This window comes from Arachis hypogaea, chromosome 17 (genome assembly GCF_003086295.3).
Source record: "Arachis hypogaea cultivar Tifrunner chromosome 17, arahy.Tifrunner.gnm2.J5K5, whole genome shotgun sequence".
In the NCBI taxonomy this organism is placed as follows: Eukaryota; Viridiplantae; Streptophyta; class Magnoliopsida; order Fabales; family Fabaceae; genus Arachis; species Arachis hypogaea.
In genome coordinates, this window is record NC_092052.1 from 69,826,403 (window position 1) to 69,834,901 (window position 8,499).

Consider the following 8,499-nt stretch of genomic DNA (forward strand, 5'->3'; position numbering starts at 1 on the left):
CTTAGCTGAATTCTTGCAAATCTGTGACACTGTCAAGACCAATGGGGTTGACCCTGAAGTCTACAGACTTATGCTCATCCCTTTTGCTGTAAGAGACAGAGCTAGGACATGGTTGGACTCACAACCTAAAGAAAGCCTGAACTCTTGGGAAAAGCTAGTTAATGCCTTCTTGGCAAATTTCTTTCCACCTCAAAAATTGAGTAAGCTTAGAGTGAAAGTCCAAACCTTCAGACAAAAGGAAGATGAATCCCTCTATGAAGCTTGGGAAAGATACAAGCAATTAATCAGAAGGTGCCCTTCTGACATGCTTTCAGAATGGAGCATCATAGGTATCTTCTATGATGGTCTGTCTGAACTGTCCAAGATGTCATTGGACAGCTCTGTTAGAGGATCTCTTCATCTGAAGAAGACACCTGCAGAAGCTCAGGAACTCATTGAGATGGTTGCAAATAACCAATTCATGTACACCTCTGAAAGGAATCCTGTGAATAATGGGATAAATCAGAAGAAATGAGTTCTTGAAATTGATACTTTGAATGCCATATTAGCTCAGAATAAAATATTGACTCAACAAGTCAATATGATTTCTCAGAGTCTGTCTGGAATGCAAGTAGCAACAGGCAGTACTAAAGAAGCTTCCTCTGAAGAAGAAGCTTATGACCTTGAGAACCCTGCAATGGAAGAGGTGAATTACATGGGAGAATCCTATGGAAACACCTATAATCCTTCATGGAGAAATCATCCAAATCTCTCATGGAAGGATCAACAGAGACCTTAAAAAGGTTTCAACAACAGTAATGGTGGAAGAAACAGGTTTAGCAATAGCAAACCTTTTCCATCATCTTCTCAGCAACAGACAGAGAATTCTAAGCAGAACCTCTCTGACTTAGCAACCATATTCTCTGATCTAATTAAAACCACTCAAAGTTTCATGACTGAAACAAGGTCCTCCATTAGAAATTTGGAGGCACAAGTGGGTCAGATGAGTAAGAAAATTACTGAACTCCCTCCTAGTACTCTTCCAAGCAATACAGAAGAGAATCCAAAGAAAGAGCGCAAGACCATAAACACGTCTCACATGGCCGAACCTGGAGAGGAGGAAGAGGCAGTGATTGCCACTGAGGAAGACCTCAATGGACGTCCACTGACCTCCAAGGAGTTCCCTAATGAGGAACCATGGGAATCTGAGGCTCACACTGGGACCATAGGGATTCCATTGAATTTAATTTTGCCATTCATGAGCTTTGATGAGTATTCTTCCTCTGAAGAGTATGAAGATGTTACTGAAAAGCAATTTGCTAAGTATCTTGGAGCAATCATGAAGCTAAATGCCAAGTTATTTGGTAATGAGACTTGGGAGGATGAACCCCCCTTGCTCATCAAAGAACTGGATGACTTGACTAGGCAGAGATTACCTCTGAAGAGACAAGATCCTGGAAAGTTCTCAATACCTTGTGTCATAGGCACCATGACCTTTGAGAAGGCTTTGTGTGACCTAGGGTCAAGCATAAACCTCATGCCTCTCTCTGTAATGGAGAAGCTAGGGATCATTGAGGTACAAGCTACAAGAATCTCACTGGAGATGGCAGACAATTCAAAGAAACAGGCTTATGGACTTGTAGAAGATGTCTTGGTAAAGGTTGAAGGCCATTACATCCCTGCTGACTTCATAATCCTAGAGACTGGGAAGTGTATGGATGAATCCATCATCCTTGGCAGACCCTTCCTAGCCACAGCAAAAGCTGTGATTGATGTTGACAGAGGAGAATTGATCATTCAAGTGAATGAAGACTCCCTTGTGTTTAAAGCTCAAGGATATCCCTCTGTAACCATGGAGAGGAAGCATGAAGAGCTTCTCTCAATACAGAGTCAAACAGAGCCCCCACAGTCAAACTCTAAGTTTGGTGTTGGGAGGCCACAACCAAACTTTAAGTTTGGTGTTGAACCCCCACATTCAAACTCTAAGTTTGGTGTTGGGAGGTTCCAACATTGCTCTGAACATCTGTGAGGCTCCATGAGAGCCTACTGTCAAGCTATTGACATTAAAGAGGCGCTTGATGGGAGGCAACCCAATCTTTAATTATCTATGTTAAATTTCTATTTTCTTTTGTTATTTTATGTTTTCTGTAGGTTAATGATCAGGTGAAGTCACAAAAACAATTGAAAAAGTAAAAACAGAAGGAAAAATAGTATTAAAAATAGAACACCTTGGAGGAGAAGCTTACTGGCGTTTAAACGCCAGTAAAGGTAGCAGAATGGGCGTTAAACGCCCAATCTGGCACTATTCTGGGCGTTTAACGCCAGAAATGGGCACCAGACTGGCGTTTAACGCTAGGAATGGGCAAGAAGCTGGCATTAAACACCAGAAATTGGCAGCAGCCTAGCGTTTAACGCTAGGATTGGCAGAAAGAGGGCGTTTTGCACGCCTAATTGGTGCAGGGATGAGAAATCCTTGACACCTCAGGATCTGTGGACCCCACAGGATCCCCACCAACCTCAACTCACTCTCTCTCACTTCTTCACACCTTTTCACAATACTCTTCCCCAAATAACCTCCACCAATCACCTCCATTACTCTTCTAATACCATCATACAACCCACTTACACCCACGCACTCAAATTCAAACCATCACTCCTTCCTTTTCCACATCAAAACCACCTAAAACCCCCTTTGGCTGAACAATTCACACACCTCCATCTCCTCCATCTCTTCTTCTTCTCCTCCTTTCTTTATTCTTTTGCTCGAGGACGAGCAAACCTTTTAAGTTTGGTGTGGAAAAGCTCAGCTTTTTATTTTTCCATAACCATTTATGGCACCAAAGGCCGGAGAAACCTCTAGAAAGAGGAAAGGGAAGGCAAAAGCTTCCACCTCCGAGTCATGGAAGATGGAGAGATTCATCTCAAGGTTGCATCAAGACCACTTCTATGAAGTTGTTGCAAAAAAAAAAGTGATCCCTGAGGTCCCTTTCAAGAGGGAAGCCAGTTCAACTAAGAAGGCATGACCTCAAGCCCATCACTAAGAAAATGATGGAGCAAATAAGAGAACCTCACCAAGAGCATGAGGAATTTCCTCATCATGAAATCCCTGAGATGCCTCAAGGGATGCATTTTCCTCCACAAAACTATTGGGAGCAAATTAACACCTCCCTAGGAGAATTAAGTTCCAATATGGGACAACTAAAGATGGAGCACCAAGAGCATTCCATCCTCCTCCATGAAATTAGAGAAGACCAAAGAACCATGAGAGAGGAGCAACAAATGCAAGGAAGAGACATTGAGGAGCTCAAGCACTCCATAAGATCTTCAAGAGGAAGAACAAGCCGCCATCACTAAGGTGGACCCATTCTTTAATTTCCTTGTTCTTTATTTTCCTATTTTTAGAATTTTTATGCTTATGTTTATCTATGTTTGTGTCTTTATTACATGGTCATTAGTGTCTTAGTGTCTATGCCGTAAAGTTATGAATGTCCTATGAATCCATCACCTTTCTGAAATAAATAGTGTTTTAATTGAAAAAGAAAAAGAAGTACATGAATTTCGGATTTTAAAACAATTTAATTATTTTGATGTGGTGGCAATACTCTTGTTTTCTAAATGAATGCTTGAACAGTGCTTATTTTTGAATTTGATTATTTATGAATGTTAAAATTTTTGGCTCTTGAAAGAATGATAGAAAAAGGAGAAATGTTATTTGATAATCTAAAAAATCATAAAATTGATTCATGAAGCAAGAAAAAGCAGTGGAAAGCTTGCAAAAAAAAAGAAGAAAAAAAAAGAAGCGAAAAAAAATAATAAAAGAAAGAGAAAGAAAAAGAAAAGCAAGCAGAAAAAGCCAATACCCCTTTAAACCAAAAGGCAAGGGTGATAAAAAAGATCCAAGGCTTTGAGCATCAGTGGATAGGAGGGCCCACAGGAATAAAATCCTGGCCTAAGCGGCTAAACCAAGCTGTCCCTAACCATGTGCTTGTGGCGTGAAGGTGTCAAGTGAAAACTTGAGACTGAGCGGTTAAAGTCATGGTCCAAAGCAAAAAGAGTGTGCTTAAGAGCTCTGGATACCTCTAATTGGGGACTCTAGCAAAGCTGAGTCACAATCTGAAAAGGTTCACCCATTTATGTGTCTGTGGCATTTATGTATCCGGTGGTAATACTGGAAAAAAAAATGCTTAGGGTCACGGCCAAGACTCATAAAGTAGCTGTGTTCAAGAATCATCATACTTAACTAGGAGAATCAATAACACTATCTGGATTCTGAGTTCCTATAGAAGCCAATCATTCTGAACTTCAAAGGATAAAGTGAGATGTCAAAACTATTCAGAGGCAAAAAGCTAAAAGCCCCGCTCATCTAATTAATACTGGTCTTCATAGATATTTTTGGAATTCATTGTATATTCTCTTCTTTTTATCCTATTTGATTTTTAGTTTCTTGGGGACAAGCAACAATTTAAGTTTGGTGTTGTGATGAGCGGATAATTTATACGCTTTTTGGCATTGTTTTTAGTATGTTTTTAGTATATTTTAGTTAGTTTTTATTATATTTTTATTAGTTTTTAAATAAAAATCACTCTTCTGGACTTTACTATGATTTTGTGTATTTTTCTATGATTTCAAATATTTTCTGGCTGAAATTGAGGGACCTGAGCAAAAATCTGATTCAGAGGCTGAAAAAGGACTGCAGATGCTATTGGATTCTGACCTCCCTGCACTCGAAGTAGATTTTCTGGAGATACAGATTCTCAATTAGCACGCTCTTAATTGCGTTAGAAATTAGACATTCTGGGATTTCCAGCAATATATAATAGTCCATACTTTGCTCAAGATTTGATGGCCCAAACCGGCGTTCCAAGTCAGCTCAAGAATTCTGGCGTTTAATGCCAGAACTGGCACAAAAGCTGGAGTTAAACGCTCAAACTGGCATAAAAGCTGGCGTTTAACTCCAAGAAAAGTCTCTACATATGGAAGCTTCAATGCTCAGCCCAAGCACACACCAAGTGGGTCCGGAAGAAGATTTATGCATTAATTACTTATTTCTGTAAACCCTAGACTACTAGTTCTCTATAAATAGGACCTTATGCTATTGTATTTTCACACTTTTCATCTTTGGATTATCTTTTGATCCTTTGATCACGTTTTGGAGGCTGGCCTCTCGGCCATGCCTAGACCTTGTTCTTATGTATTTTCAATGGTGGAGTTTCTACACACCATAGATTAAGGTGTGGAGCTCTGTTGTTCCTCATGAATTAATAAAGTACTATTGTTTTTCTATTCAACTCAAGTCTATTTCTTCTCCAAGATATTCATTCGCACCCAAGAACATGATAAATGTGATGATTATGTAACACTCATCACTATTCTCACCTATGAACGCGTGCCTGACAACCACTTCCGTTCTACATGTAAACAAGCTTGAATGTGTATCTCTTGGGTTTTTGATCTAAGATTAGAACCTTCGTGGTATAGGCTAGAATTATTGGCGGCCATTCCTGAGATCCGGAACCTCTAAACCTTGTCTGTGGTATTCTGAGTAGGATCTGGGAAGGGATGACTATGACGAGCTTCAAACTCGCGATTGTTGGGCGTGTGACAAACGCAAAAGGATCAATGGATCCTATTCCAACATGATCGAGAACCGACAGATGATTAGCCGTGCGGTGACAGCGCATTTGGAACATTTTCACTGAGAGGACGGGAAGTAGCCATTGACAACGGTGATGCCCAATATAAAGCTTTCCATGGAAAGGAGTCTGAATGATTGGAAGAAGGCAATAGGAAAGCAGAGGTTCAAGAGGAACAAAGCATCTTCATACGCTTATCTGAAATTTCTACCAATGAATTACATAAGTATATCTATCTTTACTTTATGTTTTATTTTTCTTTTAATTATCAATCCTCCATAACCATTTGAATCCACCTGACTGAGATTTACAAGATGACCATAGCTTGCTTCAAGCCGACAGTCTCCATGGGATCGACCCTTACTCACGTAAGGTATTACTTGGACGACCCAGTGCACTTGCTGGTTAGTTGTGCGGATTTGTGACAAAGTGTGATTCACGTTTGAGAGCTCCAAGTCTTTGGCTCCATTGTTGATGATCACAATTTCGTGCACCACTACTCATAGCTCAACAAGTACTCAAAAGTGAAGTGTAAAAGTGGATGTAAAACTGACTGCTTGACCCCCTTCTTCAGTACTCCTTGGGGGTATTTATACTACTCCTAGTAAAATAAAAGAATTACAAAAGTGAAAAAGAAAAATTATATTTTAGAGGGAAAAGAAAACACTCAATAAGCATGACTTCTTAACTGGCGTGTGGTTGGTACTCCTTCAAGTGGCACGCTCGTCCCTCTCTTGACCTTGGCGTGCCACGCCTTCGAACTCAAGTGGCATGCCATAGTGGATTTCTTGTGTTGGCGTGCCATGCCTTCGAGCTCAAGTGGCACGCCCCTTGCCTTTCTCACTTCTCTTTGCCTCTGGAAACTTGTACTGGCGTGCCACGCCCTTGCTTCATGCTTGGCTAGGCTTCTCTGGAAAGTTGAACTAGCGTGGCACGCTCAGGGTCCGGCATGCCACGCCCCTTTTGTGAGTGAGTGGTTCCTCTGTTTGGCGTGCCACGCCACGAGCTCAAGTGGGACGCCCCAATGCTTCTCTCTTGAATGACACTGGCGTGCCACGCCTGGTTGCTCAAGTGGGACGCCTAACTGAAGAATAGTGAATGGCGTGCCACGCCTTCGATACCAAGTGGCACGCCCCATATAATTAGCCTCCTTCATCCTCTCTGAAAACTTAAACCAGCGTGCGACGCCTAGATTGTTGTACCAGCGTGCCACGCCATGCTGCTCAAGTGGCACGCCCATGGATTTGTGAACTCTTCAAGCTTGGCGTGCCACGCCTAGGTTCTCAAGTGGCATGCCCAAGTGACTTCTTGGGGTTGGCGTGCCACGCCTTCGACATCAAGTGGCACGCCACAGTGAAGGTTCTTCTTGGAATGGTGAGTTGGCGTGCCATGCCCCTTTGCTCAAGTGGCACGCCCATAGTAGTTGATGGGTCAGGCGTGCCACGCCCAGCTTGGCATGCCACGCCCAGCTTGGCGTGCCACGCCCCTTTTGTGTCCTCCATTATGGCTCTTTGGAATTTTGTATCAGCGTGCCATGCCTAGTCTCTGGCGTGCCACGCCCATATGCATGCTTTGAATCTCTTCTTTGGACTTCAGTATTGGCGTGCCACACCCAGCTCCTGGCGTGCCACGCCAGTACATTTTTGTGGCGTTTGCTTCAAGTGGCACGCCAGTTTCACACGCCCAGCTTCTTGTTTGTCTTCCACCCCATTTTTGATGCTTTTCTCACCTGAAATTCAGCACAACTCATCTCAAAATGGTGTACCATAATATTCATCAAATAATGCATGAATTGTACTGATCAAATGAGATTTATGCTCTTTTATGGTTTTCTTTATGCAAGAAAGAAGGGTAGATGATGCAAGTCATCAACGGCCTAAGATGCAAGCAATAAATGAGCATCAATTAAAGATAAGCAAGCTTAAGCAATTGCAACAAGAGTGAATTGAATTTAGCAAATATTGGATATTGAAGGTGTGCAAGTGAAAGAGAAAAATTGATAAAAAAAATAGCACAACAAACAATAACCAATGCAATGATGAAAAGAAAATTACTTATTCATCCTTAGAAATATTCAAATAATCACGTGGTAAGGTGTTTGTTACAAAAAGTGACATGTCTTGAGAGGAATCAAGTCAATTCAACTCAACTCAAACAAATGCAAAGTATTAACGAGAAACAAGGATCTTGTGATTTGATTATAATGACTAAAAAGCCCTGATGAACAAGCAACTCAATTCAATTCACTAAATTCCATGTGCACTTATAAAATTTTTTACCTAATATGCAACAAAATGTAAATGTGCAAATTCAATTAGGTGCTAGTAATTTAAGGCAAAGTATAAATGCATTGATGAAATTCAACCAAGAAACAACCTAATCAACATCAACCAAACACTTGCAACTTATTTAATTAACAAACAACTAAACCGAATCTAATATAATTACTAAAACAAAGATGAGATGCAATGAAAACGAAGTCAAACAAGTAGAAAACAAGATAAAAGCAAGGTAGGGGAGGAGTGGAGGGGGTGGAAGTGCGTTACGGTTTAAGGAAAAGCACAAACAAAATTTGCCTAAAACAGCACATGTGCGTACGCACACAAGGCGAAACAGGGGAAGGTGTGCGCTCGCACAAGGTGTACGAGTGCTCCGAACAGAGCAGGGATATAGAAGTGTGCGCACGCACAAGCCTGTGCGAGCGCACAGAACACTCTCTTTTTTTTTGTTTTTTCTTTTTTTTCTTTTTTTTTCTTTTTTTTTCTTTTGGTAAGGATCATGTGTGCGTGAGCACACAGGTCCGTGCGCACGCACAAGAGCGAAAAGAGGCAGGGGTTCATACACACAGGCTATGCCAGCGCTCCCAACAGAGGGAGTGTATAGACGT

The 8,499-nt window shown here is 41.3% G+C and overlaps 1 non-coding gene across 1 annotated transcript; it reads right to left on the bottom strand.

Moving 5' to 3' along the window:
- Positions 1-202: 202 nt before the first annotated feature.
- On the bottom strand, positions 203-310 carry LOC112768337 (small nucleolar RNA R71). The gene has a single exon (XR_003185773.1). It is a non-coding gene; the product is annotated as a small nucleolar RNA R71 (small nucleolar RNA).
- Between the last annotated feature and the right edge of the window lie 8,189 nt (positions 311-8,499).